Raw genomic sequence first — 22,067 nt, 5'->3', positions numbered from 1 at the left:
CTCTTGCCCATGTTCCTCAGTTTCAGAGGGTAGATATTTCAGGGTTGCTTTGTCCCCAGGGCTCCACGCCTTTGTGCTTTGTTTTTGCTTAAGGATTGCCACCTGAGGTAGCCTCTCTTGCCCATCTTCCTCAGTTTCAGAGGGTGGATTTCTCCGTGTTGCTTTTTCCCCAGGTCTCCACGCCCTTGTGTGTTTCTTTTGCTTAAAGATTGCCACCTGAGCTAGCCTCTGTTGCCCATCTTCGTCCGTTTCAGAGGGTGGATTTCTCAGTGTTGCCTTTTCGCCAGCTCCCCACGCCCTTGTGTGTTTCTTTTGCTTAAAGATTGTCACCTGAGCTAGGCACTGTTGCCCTGCTTCCTCAGTTTCAGAGGGTACCTTTTTCAGGGTTGCTTTTTGACCGGGTCTCCTCGCCATTGTATTTTTTTATTTTATTTTTTTTGCTTAAAGATTGCCACCTGAGCTAGCCTCTGTTGCGCTTCTTTCTCAGTTCTAGAGGGTAGATTTCTCCGTGTTGCTTTTTCCCCAGGTCTCCACGCACTTCCTTTTATTTTTCCTTAAAAATTGCCACCTGAGCTAGCCTCTGTTGTCCATCTTCGTCGGTTTCAGAGGGTAGATTTCTCACTGTTGCTTTTTTGCCAGGTCTGCACGCCCTTGTGTTTTTTTTCTGCTTAAAGGTTGCAACCTGAGCTAGCTTCTTTTGCCCATGTTCCTCAGTTTCAGAGGGTGGATTTCTCCGTGTTGCTTTTTCCCCAGGCCTCCACGCCCTTGTGTGTTTCTTTTGCTTAACGATTGCCACCTGAGCTAGCCTCTGTTGCCCATCTTCGTCCGTTTCAGAGGGTGGATTTCTCAGTGTTGCCTTTTCCCCAGCTCCCCACGCCCTTGTGTGTTTCTTTTGCTTAAAGATTGCCACCTGAAGCCAGCCTCTCTTGCCCATCTTCCTCAGTTTCAGAGGGTAGATATTTCAGGGTTGCTTTTTCCCCAGGTCTCCACGCCTTTGGGTTTTGTTTTTGCTTAACGAGTGCCACCTGAGCTAGCCTCTCTTGCCCATGTTCCTCAGTTTCAGAGGGTAGATATTTCAGGGTTGCTTTGTCCCCAGGGCTCCACGCCTTTGTGCTTTGTTTTTGCTTAAGGATTGCCACCTGAGGTAGCCTCTCTTGCCCATCTTCCTCAGTTTCAGAGGGTGGATTTCTCCGTGTTGCTTTTTCCCCAGGTCTCCACGCCCTTGTGTGTTTCTTTTGCTTAAAGATTGCCACCTGAGCTAGCCTCTGTTGCCCATCTTCGTCCGTTTCAGAGGGTGGATTTCTCAGTGTTGCCTTTTCGCCAGCTCCCCACGCCCTTGTGTGTTTCTTTTGCTTAAAGATTGTCACCTGAGCTAGGCACTGTTGCCCTGCTTCCTCAGTTTCAGAGGGTACCTTTTTCAGGGTTGCTTTTTGACCGGGTCTCCTCGCCATTGTATTTTTTTATTTTATTTTTTTTGCTTAAAGATTGCCACCTGAGCTAGCCTCTGTTGCGCTTCTTTCTCAGTTCTAGAGGGTAGATTTCTCCGTGTTGCTTTTTCCCCAGGTCTCCACGCACTTCCTTTTATTTTTCCTTAAAAATTGCCACCTGAGCTAGCCTCTGTTGTCCATCTTCGTCGGTTTCAGAGGGTAGATTTCTCACTGTTGCTTTTTTGCCAGGTCTGCACGCCCTTGTGTTTTTTTTCTGCTTAAAGGTTGCAACCTGAGCTAGCTTCTTTTGCCCATGTTCCTCAGTTTCAGAGGGTGGATTTCTCCGTGTTGCTTTTTCCCCAGGCCTCCACGCCCTTGTGTGTTTCTTTTGCTTAACGATTGCCACCTGAGCTAGCCTCTGTTGCCCATCTTCGTCCGTTTCAGAGGGTGGATTTCTCAGTGTTGCCTTTTCCCCAGCTCCCCACGCCCTTGTGTGTTTCTTTTGCTTAAAGATTGCCACCTGAAGCCAGCCTCTCTTGCCCATCTTCCTCAGTTTCAGAGGGTAGATATTTCAGGGTTGCTTTTTCCCCAGGTCTCCACGCCTTTGGGTTTTGTTTTTGCTTAACGAGTGCCACCTGAGCTAGCCTCTCTTGCCCATGTTCCTCAGTTTCAGAGGGTAGATATTTCAGGGTTGCTTTGTCCCCAGGGCTCCACGCCTTTGTGCTTTGTTTTTGCTTAAGGATTGCCACCTGAGGTAGCCTCTCTTGCCCATCTTCCTCAGTTTCAGAGGGTGGATTTCTCCGTGTTGCTTTTTCCCCAGGTCTCCACGCCCTTGTGTGTTTCTTTTGCTTAAAGATTGCCACCTGAGCTAGCCTCTGTTGCCCATCTTCGTCCGTTTCAGAGGGTGGATTTCTCAGTGTTGCCTTTTCGCCAGCTCCCCACGCCCTTGTGTGTTTCTTTTGCTTAAAGATTGTCACCTGAGCTAGGCACTGTTGCCCTGCTTCCTCAGTTTCAGAGGGTACCTTTTTCAGGGTTGCTTTTTGACCGGGTCTCCTCGCCATTGTATTTTTTTATTTTATTTTTTTTGCTTAAAGATTGCCACCTGAGCTAGCCTCTGTTGCGCTTCTTTCTCAGTTCTAGAGGGTAGATTTCTCCGTGTTGCTTTTTCCCCAGGTCTCCACGCACTTCCTTTTATTTTTCCTTAAAAATTGCCACCTGAGCTAGCCTCTGTTGTCCATCTTCGTCGGTTTCAGAGGGTAGATTTCTCACTGTTGCTTTTTTGCCAGGTCTGCACGCCCTTGTGTTTTTTTCCTGCTTAAAGGTTGCAACCTGAGCTAGCTTCTTTTGCCCATGTTCCTCAGTTTCAGAGGGTGGATTTCTCAGTGTTGCCTTTTCCCCAGCTCCCCACGCCCTTGTGTGTTTCTTTTGCTTAAAGATTGCCACCTGAAGCCAGCCTCTCTTGCCCATCTTCCTCAGTTTCAGAGGGTAGATATTTCAGGGTTGCTTTTTCCCCAGGTCTCCACGCCTTTGGGTTTTGTTTTTGCTTAACGAGTGCCACCTGAGCTAGCCTCTCTTGCCCATGTTCCTCAGTTTCAGAGGGTAGATATTTCAGGGTTGCTTTGTCCCCAGGGCTCCACGCCTTTGTGCTTTGTTTTTGCTTAAGGATTGCCACCTGAGGTAGCCTCTCTTGCCCATCTTCCTCAGTTTCAGAGGGTGGATTTCTCCGTGTTGCTTTTTCCCCAGGTCTCCACGCCCTTGTGTGTTTCTTTTGCTTAAAGATTGCCACCTGAGCTAGCCTCTGTTGCCCATCTTCGTCCGTTTCAGAGGGTGGATTTCTCAGTGTTGCCTTTTCGCCAGCTCCCCACGCCCTTGTGTGTTTCTTTTGCTTAAAGATTGTCACCTGAGCTAGGCACTGTTGCCCTGCTTCCTCAGTTTCAGAGGGTACCTTTTTCAGGGTTGCTTTTTGACCGGGTCTCCTCGCCATTGTATTTTTTTATTTTATTTTTTTTGCTTAAAGATTGCCACCTGAGCTAGCCTCTGTTGCGCTTCTTTCTCAGTTCTAGAGGGTAGATTTCTCCGTGTTGCTTTTTCCCCAGGTCTCCACGCACTTCCTTTTATTTTTCCTTAAAAATTGCCACCTGAGCTAGCCTCTGTTGTCCATCTTCGTCGGTTTCAGAGGGTAGATTTCTCACTGTTGCTTTTTTGCCAGGTCTGCACGCCCTTGTGTTTTTTTTCTGCTTAAAGGTTGCAACCTGAGCTAGCTTCTTTTGCCCATGTTCCTCAGTTTCAGAGGGTGGATTTCTCCGTGTTGCTTTTTCCCCAGGCCTCCACGCCCTTGTGTGTTTCTTTTGCTTAACGATTGCCACCTGAGCTAGCCTCTGTTGCCCATCTTCGTCCGTTTCAGAGGGTGGATTTCTCAGTGTTGCCTTTTCCCCAGCTCCCCACGCCCTTGTGTGTTTCTTTTGCTTAAAGATTGCCACCTGAAGCCAGCCTCTCTTGCCCATCTTCCTCAGTTTCAGAGGGTAGATATTTCAGGGTTGCTTTTTCCCCAGGTCTCCACGCCTTTGGGTTTTGTTTTTGCTTAACGAGTGCCACCTGAGCTAGCCTCTCTTGCCCATGTTCCTCAGTTTCAGAGGGTAGATATTTCAGGGTTGCTTTGTCCCCAGGGCTCCACGCCTTTGTGCTTTGTTTTTGCTTAAGGATTGCCACCTGAGGTAGCCTCTCTTGCCCATCTTCCTCAGTTTCAGAGGGTGGATTTCTCCGTGTTGCTTTTTCCCCAGGTCTCCACGCCCTTGTGTGTTTCTTTTGCTTAAAGATTGCCACCTGAGCTAGCCTCTGTTGCCCATCTTCGTCCGTTTCAGAGGGTGGATTTCTCAGTGTTGCCTTTTCGCCAGCTCCCCACGCCCTTGTGTGTTTCTTTTGCTTAAAGATTGTCACCTGAGCTAGGCACTGTTGCCCTGCTTCCTCAGTTTCAGAGGGTACCTTTTTCAGGGTTGCTTTTTGACCGGGTCTCCTCGCCATTGTATTTTTTTATTTTATTTTTTTTGCTTAAAGATTGCCACCTGAGCTAGCCTCTGTTGCGCTTCTTTCTCAGTTCTAGAGGGTAGATTTCTCCGTGTTGCTTTTTCCCCAGGTCTCCACGCACTTCCTTTTATTTTTCCTTAAAAATTGCCACCTGAGCTAGCCTCTGTTGTCCATCTTCGTCGGTTTCAGAGGGTAGATTTCTCACTGTTGCTTTTTTGCCAGGTCTGCACGCCCTTGTGTTTTTTTTCTGCTTAAAGGTTGCAACCTGAGCTAGCTTCTTTTGCCCATGTTCCTCAGTTTCAGAGGGTGGATTTCTCCGTGTTGCTTTTTCCCCAGGCCTCCACGCCCTTGTGTGTTTCTTTTGCTTAACGATTGCCACCTGAGCTAGCCTCTGTTGCCCATCTTCGTCCGTTTCAGAGGGTGGATTTCTCAGTGTTGCCTTTTCCCCAGCTCCCCACGCCCTTGTGTGTTTCTTTTGCTTAAAGATTGCCACCTGAAGCCAGCCTCTCTTGCCCATCTTCCTCAGTTTCAGAGGGTAGATATTTCAGGGTTGCTTTTTCCCCAGGTCTCCACGCCTTTGGGTTTTGTTTTTGCTTAACGAGTGCCACCTGAGCTAGCCTCTCTTGCCCATGTTCCTCAGTTTCAGAGGGTAGATATTTCAGGGTTGCTTTGTCCCCAGGGCTCCACGCCTTTGTGCTTTGTTTTTGCTTAAGGATTGCCACCTGAGGTAGCCTCTCTTGCCCATCTTCCTCAGTTTCAGAGGGTGGATTTCTCCGTGTTGCTTTTTCCCCAGGTCTCCACGCCCTTGTGTGTTTCTTTTGCTTAAAGATTGCCACCTGAGCTAGCCTCTGTTGCCCATCTTCGTCCGTTTCAGAGGGTGGATTTCTCAGTGTTGCCTTTTCGCCAGCTCCCCACGCCCTTGTGTGTTTCTTTTGCTTAAAGATTGTCACCTGAGCTAGGCACTGTTGCCCTGCTTCCTCAGTTTCAGAGGGTACCTTTTTCAGGGTTGCTTTTTGACCGGGTCTCCTCGCCATTGTATTTTTTTATTTTATTTTTTTTGCTTAAAGATTGCCACCTGAGCTAGCCTCTGTTGCGCTTCTTTCTCAGTTCTAGAGGGTAGATTTCTCCGTGTTGCTTTTTCCCCAGGTCTCCACGCACTTCCTTTTATTTTTCCTTAAAAATTGCCACCTGAGCTAGCCTCTGTTGTCCATCTTCGTCGGTTTCAGAGGGTAGATTTCTCACTGTTGCTTTTTTGCCAGGTCTGCACGCCCTTGTGTTTTTTTTCTGCTTAAAGGTTGCAACCTGAGCTAGCTTCTTTTGCCCATGTTCCTCAGTTTCAGAGGGTGGATTTCTCCGTGTTGCTTTTTCCCCAGGCCTCCACGCCCTTGTGTGTTTCTTTTGCTTAACGATTGCCACCTGAGCTAGCCTCTGTTGCCCATCTTCGTCCGTTTCAGAGGGTGGATTTCTCAGTGTTGCCTTTTCCCCAGCTCCCCATGCCCTTGTGTGTTTCTTTTGCTTAAAGATTGCCACCTGAAGCCAGCCTCTCTTGCCCATCTTCCTCAGTTTCAGAGGGTAGATATTTCAGGGTTGCTTTTTCCCCAGGTCTCCACGCCTTTGGGTTTTGTTTTTGCTTAACGAGTGCCACCTGAGCTAGCCTCTCTTGCCCATGTTCCTCAGTTTCAGAGGGTAGATATTTCAGGGTTGCTTTGTCCCCAGGGCTCCACGCCTTTGTGCTTTGTTTTTGCTTAAGGATTGCCACCTGAGGTAGCCTCTCTTGCCCATCTTCCTCAGTTTCAGAGGGTGGATTTCTCCGTGTTGCTTTTTCCCCAGGTCTCCACGCCCTTGTGTGTTTCTTTTGCTTAAAGATTGCCACCTGAGCTAGCCTCTGTTGCCCATCTTCGTCCGTTTCAGAGGGTGGATTTCTCAGTGTTGCCTTTTCCCCAGCTCCCCACGCCCTTGTGTGTTTCTTTTGCTTAAAGATTGCCACCTGAAGCCAGCCTCTCTTGCCCATCTTCCTCAGTTTCAGAGGGTAGATATTTCAGGGTTGCTTTTTCCCCAGGTCTCCACGCCTTTGGGTTTTGTTTTTGCTTAACGATTGCCACCTGAGCTAGCCTCTCTTGCCCATCTTCCTGAGTTTCAGAGGGTCGATATCTCCGTGTTGCTGTTTCCCCAGGTCTCCACGCCCTTGTGTGTTTCTTTTGCTTAAAGATTGCCACCTGAGCTAGCCTCTGTTGCCCATCTTCGTCCGTTTCAGAGGGTGGATTTCTCAGTGTTGCCTTTTCGCCAGCTCCCCACGCCCTTGTGTGTTTCTTTTGCTTAAAGATTGTCACCTGAGCTAGGCACTGTTGCCCTGCTTCCTCAGTTTCAGAGGGTACCTTTTTCAGGGTTGCTTTTTGACCGGGTCTCCTCGCCATTGTATTTTTTTATCTTATTTTTTTTGCTTAAAGATTGCCACCTGAGCTAGCCTCTGTTGCGCTTCTTTCTCAGTTCTAGAGGGTAGATTTCTCCGTGTTGCTTTTTCCCCAGGTCTCCACGCACTTCCTTTTATTTTTCCTTAAAAATTGCCACCTGAGCTAGCCTCTGTTGTCCATCTTCGTCGGTTTCAGAGGGTAGATTTCTCACTGTTGCTTTTTTGCCAGGTCTGCACGCCCTTGTGTTTTTTTTCTGCTTAAAGGTTGCAACCTGAGCTAGCTTCTTTTGCCCATGTCCCTCAGTTTCAGAGGGTGGATTTCTCCGTGTTGCTTTTTCCCCAGGTCTCCACGCCCTTGTGTGTTTCTTTTGCTTAAAGATTGCCACCTGAAGCCAGCCTCTCTTGCCCATCTTCCTCAGTTTCAGAGGGTAGATATTTCAGGGTTGCTTTTTCCCCAGGTCTCCACGCCCTTGTGTGTTTCTTTTGCTTAAAGATTGTCACCTGAGCTAGGCACTGTTGCCCTGCTTCCTCAGTTTCAGAGGGTACCTTTTTCAGGGTTGCTTTTTGACCGGGTCTCCTCGCCATTGTATTTTTTTATCTTATTTTTTTTGCTTAAAGATTGCCACCTGAGCTAGCCTCTGTTGCGCTTCTTTCTCAGTTCTAGAGGGTAGATTTCTCCGTGTTGCTTTTTCCCCAGGTCTCCACGCACTTCCTTTTATTTTTCCTTAAAAATTGCCACCTGAGCTAGCCTCTGTTGTCCATCTTCGTCGGTTTCAGAGGGTAGATTTCTCACTGTTGCTTTTTTGCCAGGTCTGCACGCCCTTGTGTTTTTTTTCTGCTTAAAGGTTGCAACCTGAGCTAGCTTCTTTTGCCCATGTCCCTCAGTTTCAGAGGGTGGATTTCTCCGTGTTGCTTTTTCCCCAGGTCTCCACGCCCTTGTGTGTTTCTTTTGCTTAAAGATTGCCACCTGAAGCCAGCCTCTCTTGCCCATCTTCCTCAGTTTCAGAGGGTAGATATTTCAGGGTTGCTTTTTCCCCAGGTCTCCACGCCCTTGTGTGTTTCTTTTGCTTAAAGATTGTCACCTGAGCTAGGCACTGTTGCCCTGCTTCCTCAGTTTCAGAGGGTACCTTTTTCAGGGTTGCTTTTTGACCGGGTCTCCTCGCCATTGTATTTTTTTATCTTATTTTTTTTGCTTAAAGATTGCCACCTGAGCTAGCCTCTGTTGCGCTTCTTTCTCAGTTCTAGAGGGTAGATTTCTCCGTGTTGCTTTTTCCCCAGGTCTCCACGCACTTCCTTTTATTTTTCCTTAAAAATTGCCACCTGAGCTAGCCTCTGTTGTCCATCTTCGTCGGTTTCAGAGGGTAGATTTCTCACTGTTGCTTTTTTGCCAGGTCTGCACGCCCTTGTGTTTTTTTTCTGCTTAAAGGTTGCAACCTGAGCTAGCTTCTTTTGCCCATGTCCCTCAGTTTCAGAGGGTGGATTTCTCCGTGTTGCTTTTTCCCCAGGCCTCCACGCCCTTGTGTGTTTCTTTTGCTTAAAGATTGCCACCTGAAGCCAGCCTCTCTTGCCCATCTTCCTCAGTTTCAGAGGGTAGATATTTCAGGGTTGCTTTTTCCCCAGGTCTCCACGCCTTTGGGTTTTGTTTTTGCTTAACGAGTGCCACCTGAGCTAGCCTCTCTTGCCCATGTTCCTCAGTTTCAGAGGGTAGATATTTCAGGGTTGCTTTGTCCCCAGGGCTCCACGCCTTTGTGCTTTGTTTTTGCTTAAGGATTGCCACCTGAGGTAGCCTCTCTTGCCCATCTTCCTCAGTTTCAGAGGGTGGATTTCTCCGTGTTGCTTTTTCCCCAGGTCTCCACGCCCTTGTGTGTTTCTTTTGCTTAAAGATTGCCACCTGAGCTAGCCTCTGTTGCCCATCTTCGTCCGTTTCAGAGGGTGGATTTCTCAGTGTTGCCTTTTCGCCAGCTCCCCACGCCCTTGTGTGTTTCTTTTGCTTAAAGATTGTCACCTGAGCTAGGCACTGTTGCCCTGCTTCCTCAGTTTCAGAGGGTACCTTTTTCAGGGTTGCTTTTTGACCGGGTCTCCTCGCCATTGTATTTTTTTATTTTATTTTTTTTGCTTAAAGATTGCCACCTGAGCTAGCCTCTGTTGCGCTTCTTTCTCAGTTCTAGAGGGTAGATTTCTCCGTGTTGCTTTTTCCCCAGGTCTCCACGCACTTCCTTTTATTTTTCCTTAAAAATTGCCACCTGAGCTAGCCTCTGTTGTCCATCTTCGTCGGTTTCAGAGGGTAGATTTCTCACTGTTGCTTTTTTGCCAGGTCTGCACGCCCTTGTGTTTTTTTTCTGCTTAAAGGTTGCAACCTGAGCTAGCTTCTTTCGCCCATGTTCGTCAGTTTCAGAGGGTGGATTTCTCCGTGTTGCTTTTTCCCCAGGCCTCCACGCCCTTGTGTGTTTCTTTTGCTTAACGATTGCCACCTGAGCTAGCCTCTGTTGCCCATCTTCGTCCGTTTCAGAGGGTGGATTTCTCAGTGTTGCCTTTTCCCCAGCTCCCCACGCCCTTGTGTGTTTCTTTTGCTTAAAGATTGCCACCTGAAGCCAGCCTCTCTTGCCCATCTTCCTCAGTTTCAGAGGGTAGATATTTCAGGGTTGCTTTTTCCCCAGGTCTCCACGCCTTTGGGTTTTGTTTTTGCTTAACGATTGCCACCTGAGCTAGCCTCTCTTGCCCATCTTCCTGAGTTTCAGAGGGTCGATATCTCCGTGTTGCTGTTTCCCCAGGTCTCCACGCCCTTGTGTGTTTCTTTTGCTTAACGTTTGCCACCTGAAGCCAGCCTCTCTTGCCCATCTTCCTCAGTTTCAGAGGGTAGATATTTCAGGGTTGCTTTTTCCCCAGGTCTCCACGCCTTTGGGTTTTGTTTTTGCTTAACGAGTGCCACCTGAGCTAGCCTCTCTTGCCCATGTTCCTCAGTTTCAGAGGGTAGATATTTCAGGGTTGCTTTGTCCCCAGGGCTCCACGCCTTTGTGCTTTGTTTTTGCTTAAGGATTGCCACCTGAGGTAGCCTCTCTTGCCCATCTTCCTCAGTTTCAGAGGGTGGATTTCTCCGTGTTGCTTTTTCCCCAGGTCTCCACGCCCTTGTGTGTTTCTTTTGCTTAAAGATTGCCACCTGAGCTAGCCTCTGTTGCCCATCTTCGTCCGTTTCAGAGGGTGGATTTCTCAGTGTTGCCTTTTCGCCAGCTCCCCACGCCCTTGTGTGTTTCTTTTGCTTAAAGATTGTCACCTGAGCTAGGCACTGTTGCCCTGCTTCCTCAGTTTCAGAGGGTACCTTTTTCAGGGTTGCTTTTTGACCGGGTCTCCTCGCCATTGTATTTTTTTATCTTATTTTTTTTGCTTAAAGATTGCCACCTGAGCTAGCCTCTGTTGCGCTTCTTTCTCAGTTCTAGAGGGTAGATTTCTCCGTGTTGCTTTTTCCCCAGGTCTCCACGCACTTCCTTTTATTTTTCCTTAAAAATTGCCACCTGAGCTAGCCTCTGTTGTCCATCTTCGTCGGTTTCAGAGGGTAGATTTCTCACTGTTGCTTTTTTGCCAGGTCTGCACGCCCTTGTGTTTTTTTTCTGCTTAAAGGTTGCAACCTGAGCTAGCTTCTTTTGCCCATGTCCCTCAGTTTCAGAGGGTGGATTTCTCCGTGTTGCTTTTTCCCCAGGCCTCCACGCCCTTGTGTGTTTCTTTTGCTTAACGATTGCCACCTGAGCTAGCCTCTGTTGCCCATCTTCGTCCATTTCACAGGGTGGATTTCTCAGTGTTGCCTTTTCCCCAGCTCCCCACGCCCTTGTGTGTTTCTTTTGCTTAAAGATTGCCACCTGAAGCCAGCCTCTCTTGCCCATCTTCCTCAGTTTCAGAGGGTAGATATTTCAGGGTTGCTTTTTCCCCAGGTCTCCACGCCTTTGGGTTTTGTTTTTGCTTAACGAGTGCCACCTGAGCTAGCCTCTCTTGCCCATGTTCCTCAGTTTCAGAGGGTAGATATTTCAGGGTTGCTTTGTCCCCAGGGCTCCACGCCTTTGTGCTTTGTTTTTGCTTAAGGATTGCCACCTGAGGTAGCCTCTCTTGCCCATCTTCCTCAGTTTCAGAGGGTGGATTTCTCCGTGTTGCTTTTTCCCCAGGTCTCCACGCCCTTGTGTGTTTCTTTTGCTTAAAGATTGCCACCTGAGCTAGCCTCTGTTGCCCATCTTCGTCCGTTTCAGAGGGTGGATTTCTCAGTGTTGCCTTTTCGCCAGCTCCCCACGCCCTTGTGTGTTTCTTTTGCTTAAAGATTGTCACCTGAGCTAGGCACTGTTGCCCTGCTTCCTCAGTTTCAGAGGGTACCTTTTTCAGGGTTGCTTTTTGACCGGGTCTCCTCGCCATTGTATTTTTTTATTTTATTTTTTTTGCTTAAAGATTGCCACCTGAGCTAGCCTCTGTTGCGCTTCTTTCTCAGTTCTAGAGGGTAGATTTCTCCGTGTTGCTTTTTCCCCAGGTCTCCACGCACTTCCTTTTATTTTTCCTTAAAAATTGCCACCTGAGCTAGCCTCTGTTGTCCATCTTCGTCGGTTTCAGAGGGTAGATTTCTCACTGTTGCTTTTTTGCCAGGTCTGCACGCCCTTGTGTTTTTTTTCTGCTTAAAGGTTGCAACCTGAGCTAGCTTCTTTTGCCCATGTTCCTCAGTTTCAGAGGGTGGATTTCTCAGTGTTGCCTTTTCCCCAGCTCCCCACGCCCTTGTGTGTTTCTTTTGCTTAAAGATTGCCACCTGAAGCCAGCCTCTCTTGCCCATCTTCCTCAGTTTCAGAGGGTAGATATTTCAGGGTTGCTTTTTCCCCAGGTCTCCACGCCTTTGGGTTTTGTTTTTGCTTAACGAGTGCCACCTGAGCTAGCCTCTCTTGCCCATGTTCCTCAGTTTCAGAGGGTAGATATTTCAGGGTTGCTTTGTCCCCAGGGCTCCACGCCTTTGTGCTTTGTTTTTGCTTAAGGATTGCCACCTGAGGTAGCCTCTCTTGCCCATCTTCCTCAGTTTCAGAGGGTGGATTTCTCCGTGTTGCTTTTTCCCCAGGTCTCCACGCCCTTGTGTGTTTCTTTTGCTTAAAGATTGCCACCTGAGCTAGCCTCTGTTGCCCATCTTCGTCCGTTTCAGAGGGTGGATTTCTCAGTGTTGCCTTTTCGCCAGCTCCCCACGCCCTTGTGTGTTTCTTTTGCTTAAAGATTGTCACCTGAGCTAGGCACTGTTGCCCTGCTTCCTCAGTTTCAGAGGGTACCTTTTTCAGGGTTGCTTTTTGACCGGGTCTCCTCGCCATTGTATTTTTTTATTTTATTTTTTTTGCTTAAAGATTGCCACCTGAGCTAGCCTCTGTTGCGCTTCTTTCTCAGTTCTAGAGGGTAGATTTCTCCGTGTTGCTTTTTCCCCAGGTCTCCACGCACTTCCTTTTATTTTTCCTTAAAAATTGCCACCTGAGCTAGCCTCTGTTGTCCATCTTCGTCGGTTTCAGAGGGTAGATTTCTCACTGTTGCTTTTTTGCCAGGTCTGCACGCCCTTGTGTTTTTTTTCTGCTTAAAGGTTGCAACCTGAGCTAGCTTCTTTTGCCCATGTTCCTCAGTTTCAGAGGGTGGATTTCTCAGTGTTGCCTTTTCCCCAGCTCCCCACGCCCTTGTGTGTTTCTTTTGCTTAAAGATTGCCACCTGAAGCCAGCCTCTCTTGCCCATCTTCCTCAGTTTCAGAGGGTAGATATTTCAGGGTTGCTTTTTCCCCAGGTCTCCACGCCTTTGGGTTTTGTTTTTGCTTAACGATTGCCACCTGAGCTAGCCTCTCTTGCCCATCTTCCTGAGTTTCAGAGGGTCGATATCTCCGTGTTGCTGTTTCCCCAGGTCTCCACGCCCTTGTGTGTTTCTTTTGCTTAACGTTTGCCACCTGAAGCCAGCCTCTCTTGCCCATCTTCCTCAGTTTCAGAGGGTAGATATTTCAGGGTTGCTTTTTCCCCAGGTCTCCACGCCTTTGGGTTTTGTTTTTGCTTAACGAGTGCCACCTGAGCTAGCCTCTCTTGCCCATGTTCCTCAGTTTCAGAGGGTAGATATTTCAGGGTTGCTTTGTCCCCAGGGCTCCACGCCTTTGTGCTTTGTTTTTGCTTAAGGATTGCCACCTGAGGTAGCCTCTCTTGCCCATCTTCCTCAGTTTCAGAGGGTGGATTTCTCCGTGTTGCTTTTTCCCCAGGTCTCCACGCCCTTGTGTGTTTCTTTTGCTTAAAGATTGCCACCTGAGCTAGCCTCTGTTGCCCATCTTCGTCCGTTTCAGAGGGTGGATTTCTCAGTGTTGCCTTTTCGCCAGCTCCCCACGCCCTTGTGTGTTTCTTTTGCTTAAAGATTGTCACCTGAGCTAGGCACTGTTGCCCTGCTTCCTCAGTTTCAGAGGGTACCTTTTTCAGGGTTGCTTTTTGACAGGGTCTCCTCGCCATTGTATTTTTTTATCTTATTTTTTTTGCTTAAAGATTGCCACCTGAGCTAGCCTCTGTTGCGCTTCTTTCTCAGTTCTAGAGGGTAGATTTCTCCGTGTTGCTTTTTCCCCAGGTCTCCACGCACTTCCTTTTATTTTTCCTTAAAAATTGCCACCTGAGCTAGCCTCTGTTGTCCATCTTCGTCGGTTTCAGAGGGTAGATTTCTCACTGTTGCTTTTTTGCCAGGTCTGCACGCCCTTGTGTTTTTTTTCTGCTTAAAGGTTGCAACCTGAGCTAGCTTCTTTTGCCCATGTCCCTCAGTTTCAGAGGGTGGATTTCTCCGTGTTGCTTTTTCCCCAGGCCTCCACGCCCTTGTGTGTTTCTTTTGCTTAAAGATTGCCACCTGAAGCCAGCCTCTCTTGCCCATCTTCCTCAGTTTCAGAGGGTAGATATTTCAGGGTTGCTTTTTCCCCAGGTCTCCACGCCTTTGGGTTTTGTTTTTGCTTAACGAGTGCCACCTGAGCTAGCCTCTCTTGCCCATGTTCCTCAGTTTCAGAGGGTAGATATTTCAGGGTTGCTTTGTCCCCAGGGCTCCACGCCTTTGTGCTTTGTTTTTGCTTAAGGATTGCCACCTGAGGTAGCCTCTCTTGCCCATCTTCCTCAGTTTCAGAGGGTGGATTTCTCCGTGTTGCTTTTTCCCCAGGTCTCCACGCCCTTGTGTGTTTCTTTTGCTTAAAGATTGCCACCTGAGCTAGCCTCTGTTGCCCATCTTCGTCCGTTTCAGAGGGTGGATTTCTCAGTGTTGCCTTTTCGCCAGCTCCCCACGCCCTTGTGTGTTTCTTTTGCTTAAAGATTGTCACCTGAGCTAGGCACTGTTGCCCTGCTTCCTCAGTTTCAGAGGGTACCTTTTTCAGGGTTGCTTTTTGACCGGGTCTCCTCGCCATTGTATTTTTTTATTTTATTTTTTTTGCTTAAAGATTGCCACCTGAGCTAGCCTCTGTTGCGCTTCTTTCTCAGTTCTAGAGGGTAGATTTCTCCGTGTTGCTTTTTCCCCAGGTCTCCACGCACTTCCTTTTATTTTTCCTTAAAAATTGCCACCTGAGCTAGCCTCTGTTGTCCATCTTCGTCGGTTTCAGAGGGTAGATTTCTCACTGTTGCTTTTTTGCCAGGTCTGCACGCCCTTGTGTTTTTTTTCTGCTTAAAGGTTGCAACCTGAGCTAGCTTCTTTTGCCCATGTTCCTCAGTTTCAGAGGGTGGATTTCTCAGTGTTGCCTTTTCCCCAGCTCCCCACGCCCTTGTGTGTTTCTTTTGCTTAAAGATTGCCACCTGAAGCCAGCCTCTCTTGCCCATCTTCCTCAGTTTCAGAGGGTAGATATTTCAGGGTTGCTTTTTCCCCAGGTCTCCACGCCTTTGGGTTTTGTTTTTGCTTAACGAGTGCCACCTGAGCTAGCCTCTCTTGCCCATGTTCCTCAGTTTCAGAGGGTAGATATTTCAGGGTTGCTTTGTCCCCAGGGCTCCACGCCTTTGTGCTTTGTTTTTGCTTAAGGATTGCCACGTGAGGTAGCCTCTCTTGCCCATCTTCCTCAGTTTCAGAGGGTGGATTTCTCCGTGTTGCTTTTTCCCCAGGTCTCCACGCCCTTGTGTGTTTCTTTTGCTTAAAGATTGCCACCTGAGCTAGCCTCTGTTGCCCATCTTCGTCCGTTTCAGAGGGTGGATTTCTCAGTGTTGCCTTTTCGCCAGCTCCCCACGCCCTTGTGTGTTTCTTTTGCTTAAAGATTGTCACCTGAGCTAGGCACTGTTGCCCTGCTTCCTCAGTTTCAGAGGGTACCTTTTTCAGGGTTGCTTTTTGACCGGGTCTCCTCGCCATTGTATTTTTTTATTTTATTTTTTTTGCTTAAAGATTGCCACCTGAGCTAGCCTCTGTTGCGCTTCTTTCTCAGTTCTAGAGGGTAGATTTCTCCGTGTTGCTTTTTCCCCAGGTCTCCACGCACTTCCTTTTATTTTTCCTTAAAAATTGCCACCTGAGCTAGCCTCTGTTGTCCATCTTCGTCGGTTTCAGAGGGTAGATTTCTCACTGTTGCTTTTTTGCCAGGTCTGCACGCCCTTGTGTTTTTTTTCTGCTTAAAGGTTGCAACCTGAGCTAGCTTCTTTTGCCCATGTTCCTCAGTTTCAGAGGGTGGATTTCTCAGTGTTGCCTTTTCCCCAGCTCCCCACGCCCTTGTGTGTTTCTTTTGCTTAAAGATTGCCACCTGAAGCCAGCCTCTCTTGCCCATCTTCCTCAGTTTCAGAGGGTAGATATTTCAGGGTTGCTTTTTCCCCAGGTCTCCACGCCTTTGGGTTTTGTTTTTGCTTAACGAGTGCCACCTGAGCTAGCCTCTCTTGCCCATGTTCCTCAGTTTCAGAGGGTAGATATTTCAGGGTTGCTTTGTCCCCAGGGCTCCACGCCTTTGTGCTTTGTTTTTGCTTAAGGATTGCCACGTGAGGTAGCCTCTCTTGCCCATCTTCCTCAGTTTCAGAGGGTGGATTTCTCCGTGTTGCTTTTTCCCCAGGTCTCCACGCCCTTGTGTGTTTCTTTTGCTTAAAGATTGCCACCTGAGCTAGCCTCTGTTGCCCATCTTCGTCCGTTTCAGAGGGTGGATTTCTCAGTGTTGCCTTTTCGCCAGCTCCCCACGCCCTTGTGTGTTTCTTTTGCTTAAAGATTGTCACCTGAGCTAGGCACTGTTGCCCTGCTTCCTCAGTTTCAGAGGGTACCTTTTTCAGGGTTGCTTTTTGACCGGGTCTCCTCGCCATTGTATTTTTTTATTTTATTTTTTTTGCTTAAAGATTGCCACCTGAGCTAGCCTCTGTTGCGCTTCTTTCTCAGTTCTAGAGGGTAGATTTCTCCGTGTTGCTTTTTCCCCAGGTCTCCACGCACTTCCTTTTATTTTTCCTTAAAAATTGCCACCTGAGCTAGCCTCTGTTGTCCATCTTCGTCGGTTTCAGAGGGTAGATTTCTCACTGTTGCTTTTTTGCCAGGTCTGCACGCCCTTGTGTTTTTTTTCTGCTTAAAGGTTGCAACCTGAGCTAGCTTCTTTTGCCCATGTTCCTCAGTTTCAGAGGGTGGATTTCTCAGTGTTGCCTTTTCCCCAGCTCCCCACGCCCTTGTGTGTTTCTTTTGCTTAAAGATTGCCACCTGAAGCCAGCCTCTCTTGCCCATCTTCCTCAGTTTCAGAGGGTAGATATTTCAGGGTTGCTTTTTCCCCAGGTCTCCACGCCTTTGGGTTTTGTTTTTGCTTAACGAGTGCCACCTGAGCTAGCCTCTCTTGCCCATGTTCCTCAGTTTCAGAGGGTAGATATTTCAGGGTTGCTTTGTCCCCAGGGCTCCACGCCTTTGTGCTTTGTTTTTGCTTAAGGATTGCCACCTGAGGTAGCCTCTCTTGCCCATCTTCCTCAGTTTCAGAGGGTGGATTTCTCCGTGTTGCTTTTTCCCCAGGTCTCCACGCCCTTGTGTGTTTCTTTTGCTTAAAGATTGCCACCTGAGCTAGCCTCTGTTGCCCATCTTCGTCCGTTTCAGAGGGTGGATTTCTCAGTGTTGCCTTTTCGCCAGCTCCCCACGCCCTTGTGTGTTTCTTTTGCTTAAAGATTGTCACCTGAGCTAGGCACTGTTGCCCTGCTTCCTCAGTTTCAGAGGGTACCTTTTTCAGGGTTGCTTTTTGACCGGGTCTCCTCGCCATTGTATTTTTTTATCTTATTTTTTTTGCTTAAAGATTGCCACCTGAGCTAGCCTCTGTTGCGCTTCTTTCTCAGTTCTAGAGGGTAGATTTCTCCGTGTTGCTTTTTCCCCAGGTCTCCACGCACTTCCTTTTATTTTTCCTTAAAAATTGCCACCTGAGCTAGCCTCTGTTGTCCATCTTCGTCGGTTTCAGAGGGTAGATTTCTCACTGTTGCTTTTTTGCCAGGTCTGCACGCCCTTGTGTTTTTTTTCTGCTTAAAGGTTGCAACCTGAGCTAGCTTCTTTTGCCCATGTTCCTCAGTTTCAGAGGGTGGATTTCTCAGTGTTGCCTTTTCCCCAGCTCCCCACGCCCTTGTGTGTTTCTTTTGCTTAAAGATTGCCACCTGAAGCCAGCCTCTCTTGCCCATCTTCCTCAGTTTCAGAGGGTAGATATTTCAGGGTTGCTTTTTCCCCAGGTCTCCACGCCTTTGGGTTTTGTTTTTGCTTAACGAGTGCCACCTGAGCTAGCCTCTCTTGCCCATGTTCCTCAGTTTCAGAGGGTAGATATTTCAGGGTTGCTTTGTCCCCAGGGCTCCACGCCTTTGTGCTTTGTTTTTGCTTAAGGATTGCCACCTGAGGTAGCCTCTCTTGCCCATCTTCCTCAGTTTCAGAGGGTGGATTTCTCCGTGTTGCTTTTTCCCCAGGTCTCCACGCCCTTGTGTGTTTCTTTTGCTTAAAGATTGCCACCTGAGCTAGCCTCTGTTGCCCATCTTCGTCCGTTTCAGAGGGTGGATTTCTCAGTGTTGCCTTTTCGCCAGCTCCCCACGCCCTTGTGTGTTTCTTTTGCTTAAAGATTGTCACCTGAGCTAGGCACTGTTGCCCTGCTTCCTCAGTTTCAGAGGGTACCTTTTTCAGGGTTGCTTTTTGACCGGGTCTCCTCGCCATTGTATTTTTTTATCTTATTTTTTTTGCTTAAAGATTGCCACCTGAGCTAGCCTCTGTTGCGCTTCTTTCTCAGTTCTAGAGGGTAGATTTCTCCGTGTTGCTTTTTCCCCAGGTCTCCACGCACTTCCTTTTATTTTTCCTTAAAAATTGCCACCTGAGCTAGCCTCTGTTGTCCATCTTCGTCGGTTTCAGAGGGTAGATTTCTCACTGTTGCTTTTTTGCCAGGTCTGCACGCCCTTGTGTTTTTTTTCTGCTTAAAGGTTGCAACCTGAGCTAGCTTCTTTTGCCCATGTTCCTCAGTTTCAGAGGGTGGATTTCTCAGTGTTGCCTTTTCCCCAGCTCCCCACGCCCTTGTGTGTTTCTTTTGCTTAAAGATTGCCACCTGAAGCCAGCCTCTCTTGCCCATCTTCCTCAGTTTCAGAGGGTAGATATTTCAGGGTTGCTTTTTCCCCAGGTCTCCACGCCTTTGGGTTTTGTTTTTGCTTAACGAGTGCCACCTGAGCTAGCCTCTCTTGCCCATGTTCCTCAGTTTCAGAGGGTAGATATTTCAGGGTTGCTTTGTCCCCAGGGCTCCACGCCTTTGTGCTTTGTTTTTGCTTAAGGATTGCCACCTGAGGTAGCCTCTCTTGCCCATCTTCGTCCGTTTCAGAGGGTGGATTTCTCAGTGTTGCCTTTTCCCCAGCTCCCCACGCCCTTGTGTGTTTCTTTTGCTGAAAGATTGCCACCTGAAGCCAGCCTCTCTTGCCCATCTTCGTCAGTTTCAGAGGGTGGATTTCTCAGTGTTGCCTTTTCCCCAGCTCCCCACGCCCTTGTGTGTTTCTTTTGCTTAAAGATTGTCACCTGAGCTAGGCACTGTTGCCCTGCTTCCTCAGTTTCAGAGGGTACCTTTTTCAGGGTTGCTTTTTGACCGCGTCTCCTCGCCATTGTATTTTTTTATTTTATTTTTTTTGCTTAAAGATTGCCACCTGAGCTAGCCTCTGTTGCGCTTCTTTCTCAGTTCTAGAGGGTAGATTTCTCCGTGTTGCTTTTTCCCCAGGTCTCCACGCACTTCCTTTCATTTTTCCTTAAAAATTGCCACCTGAGCTAGCCCCTGTTGCCCATCTTCGTCGGTTTCAGAGGGTAGATTTCTCAGTGTTGATTTTTCCCCATTTCTCCACGCCCTCGTGCTTTTTTTTTTTTATTTCCTTAAATGTCGGCGCCTGAGCTAGCTTCTTTTGCCCATCTTCGTCAGTTTCAGCGGGTAGACTCTCCGCCTGCCTTCGACAGGCCCTCTGGACTGGAAAGCTTTCCTCCTCCCGTCATCACGGTCCTTCTCGGATGACGTGCCTGGTTTCGGTTTGACCGTCCCCGCCCGCCCTGATTTTCTAAGTCCTCCCGGGAACCCCGGGGGCGCTCCAGCCGCTCCGGGAAGCGGCGGCCTCCCGGCCGCACCGGCCCAGCCCGGCCCGGGCCGCCCCCTGGCCTCTCTGGGGGGAACTCTCCCCTTCCCCTTCCCGGTGATCGCCCGAGAAACCTTTTCCGAGTCCCCCTCCTGCGGCTGGGGCTGCGCCTTGGCGGCCGGGAGCCCGCGGGCGGACGCCCCGGGGCCGCACTGGGCCGGGAGGCTGGGTCCGAGGGGGCTCCGGGACGGGATCGGGCGGCCCGGCGGCCCGGCTGTGCTCCCCGGCGGGCCCGCGCTCCGGCTCCGTCCCGCTGAGGCGGTCGTCGGTCGCCGGGTGCCACCTGGCGGCCGCTTTTATATCGTCTCTTTCCTCCGGAGCTCCGGCGACGCGGGCCAAGGGACGGGACTCGGCCGCGGTGACCGAGGCAGAGTCCCGGGAGGCCGGCGTCGCTGGCGGGATCTGGCCCGGTGGCGCCGGGGCGTGAGCGCGACGCCCGCTCGCCGGAGATTGGAGGTGCAGGCTACTGAGGGAGGTGGCTGTCGCCGCGCCGCCCGGTGCCGGCCGGGGTGTGGGGCCTCCCGGACGGGTCGACCAGCAGCCGCCGGTGCCCCTCCGTCCCCGGGAGGGGGTGGGGGGCCGCCGCGGGGGAACGGGCGAGGGAGCTCGTCCCGTGCCCGGCCGTCGTCCCGAGGGCGGCCCGGTGGTCGGGCCTTCCGCGTCGCCGATCCCCTTTCCGCGCCCCGCTCCGGAGGTGGGCGACCGGCCGGGGCCTTGCGGGGGAGGCCCGTGGAGGGCGCGACGGGCTCGGCCGCCGGGCTGGCCTTTTCCCCACTGGTCTTCCGAGTCGACCGGCTCTGGCGGTGGGGACCGGGCCCGGTCCTCGGATGCCTCCTCCTCCGTGGCAGTTTTTTTTTCCAAGTCCCGCCCTGGAGAAGAGCGTGGACCGGCCCCGGGAGCCCTCGAGGGCGGGCCGGGGAGGGCGTCCCCGGCCCGGACGCGTGCCCGGGGTGGGTCCGGGCCGTCGGACCGGACTTCTCTCTCCGAGTTTCGCGGGTCGCGTCTTTGTCCGGAGGCGGGAGGGGGCCGGCTCGAGGCGTAGGTGGAGCCCCGGCTGAGGGACGGGAGCCACGGTCCCGCCCCGGGCCCGGTCGCCGGAGGCGCCTCCGCGGAATTCTTTTCTAAGTCCTGACCCGGCGACTCAGAGGGAGGGACCGACCGGTCCCGGCCCGCGCGGGCGGCCCGGGGAGGCTGTCCCCGGCTCCCCCTGCCGCCACGCTTCTGGGGTCGACCAGATGGCCCCGGGAGCTCCGGGCCTGGTGGCGATGGGGTCGTGCTTGGGGTCTGGTGGCCGTGGCCGTGATCCAGGGGTTCCCCTGGTGATCCGTGGGTGGGCCCCGTCTCCGGGCGCGGCGATTCTTGCCCCCGAATGGGTGGTTTTGTGCCGCCAGGTAAGTGCTGACACGCTCTGCTCGGGTGACAGTCGCCCGAGAGCTTCCGGGTGCCTGGATGCGTGTGCGGGGAGGGCTCCGGGCTCTGGCCGAGAACCGGACGCCCGTTTCCACCCCCGCCGCTTGAGCCGCCCGCTGGGGCCTGCGCGCCGGCTCTTGTGCGTTCCAGGCGCCCCCACGACCGTGGTGCCACCTCCGGTCTCTGGTACCCGAGGGCGGCGGGGTTAGGGGCGCGGGGTCCTCTACCACGTGCACTCCCTGCCGCCGGCACCCGGGTGCGGTCGCGACTTACCCCATCCCACCGGCTCCGTGCCAGTGCGTGTCAGGCGTTCTCGTCCTGGGGTGGTCGCCCGCGCTTGCTGGAGGAGGAGAGGGGTCGGTGAGGCTGAAGCAGGCTCCTCCGCTCGCTGTCCTCGCCGGCCTTCCCTTGCTCGGGGGTCCCTCGCGTTATGCTGCCGACCGATGTGGTGATGCTGTGCTCTCCCGGGCCGGGCCTAAGCCGTGCCAGACGAGGGACGGACGTTCATGGCGAACGGGACCGCTCTTCTCGCTCTGCCCGCGGGTCCCCTCGCCCGTTCTCCCCCGCTGCGAGTGGCGTGTGGGAGGCGGCAGGGGTGCGGAATCCGGCCCGACCTCGCTCCCCCGCCCCGTGCCTCGTGGCGTGGGCGGTGTCGGGGTCTCCGTGACGCGGCGGATGCTCCGCCTGTGCCTCTTGGCTGTGTCTCGTGGGCGGCCCTCCCCGCGGTGGGGCGGGCCGTGTTGCCGCCGCGCCGCGCGCCTTCCCGGGCGCGTGAGCGCGTTCCCCGGGCCGTTGGCGGTGCCCCTGGAGCGTTCCAGGTCGTCCCTCAGGCGCCCGAGGCCGAGTGGCGGTGTCGTTCCCTGTTCCCGTCGGCCTCCTCAGGTAACCACTGCGCTGGTGTGTCTGAGGAGCGGAGGGGTCGAGTCGGTAAGGGAGGCGTGCCCCTCGTCCCCCTCGGGGTGGACGGGTGCCTCGTCGCCCCCCACGGCGTGCCGTGTGGGGGCGGGCAGGCTCGGGCGCGTGCCCGCGTGTTCCCCTTGCTGGGGTTTCCCCGCGGGTGTGGGAGTGACCGTGGCGGGCCGAGCCAGCGGCGTGGCGCTGGCTCTTTGGTTGGGAGGTGCTGTTTGATCGGCACCTCCGTCCCAGTCTCTGCCTCCCTTGGTCTCTCGGCCTGAGAGGAGGCACTGACTTGGGAGCCGCACAGGGGCCTTGTAGATCCCTAGCTAAGCCCAGTGTGGCCAGAGATGGCGAGCCCGGGGCAGCGCGGGCTCGCGG

The sequence above is a fragment of the Equus asinus genome, unplaced genomic scaffold, assembly GCF_041296235.1.
Source record: "Equus asinus isolate D_3611 breed Donkey unplaced genomic scaffold, EquAss-T2T_v2 contig_813, whole genome shotgun sequence".
NCBI classification, from domain to species: Eukaryota; Metazoa; Chordata; class Mammalia; order Perissodactyla; family Equidae; genus Equus; species Equus asinus.
This window is presented reverse-complemented; position numbering follows the sequence as displayed.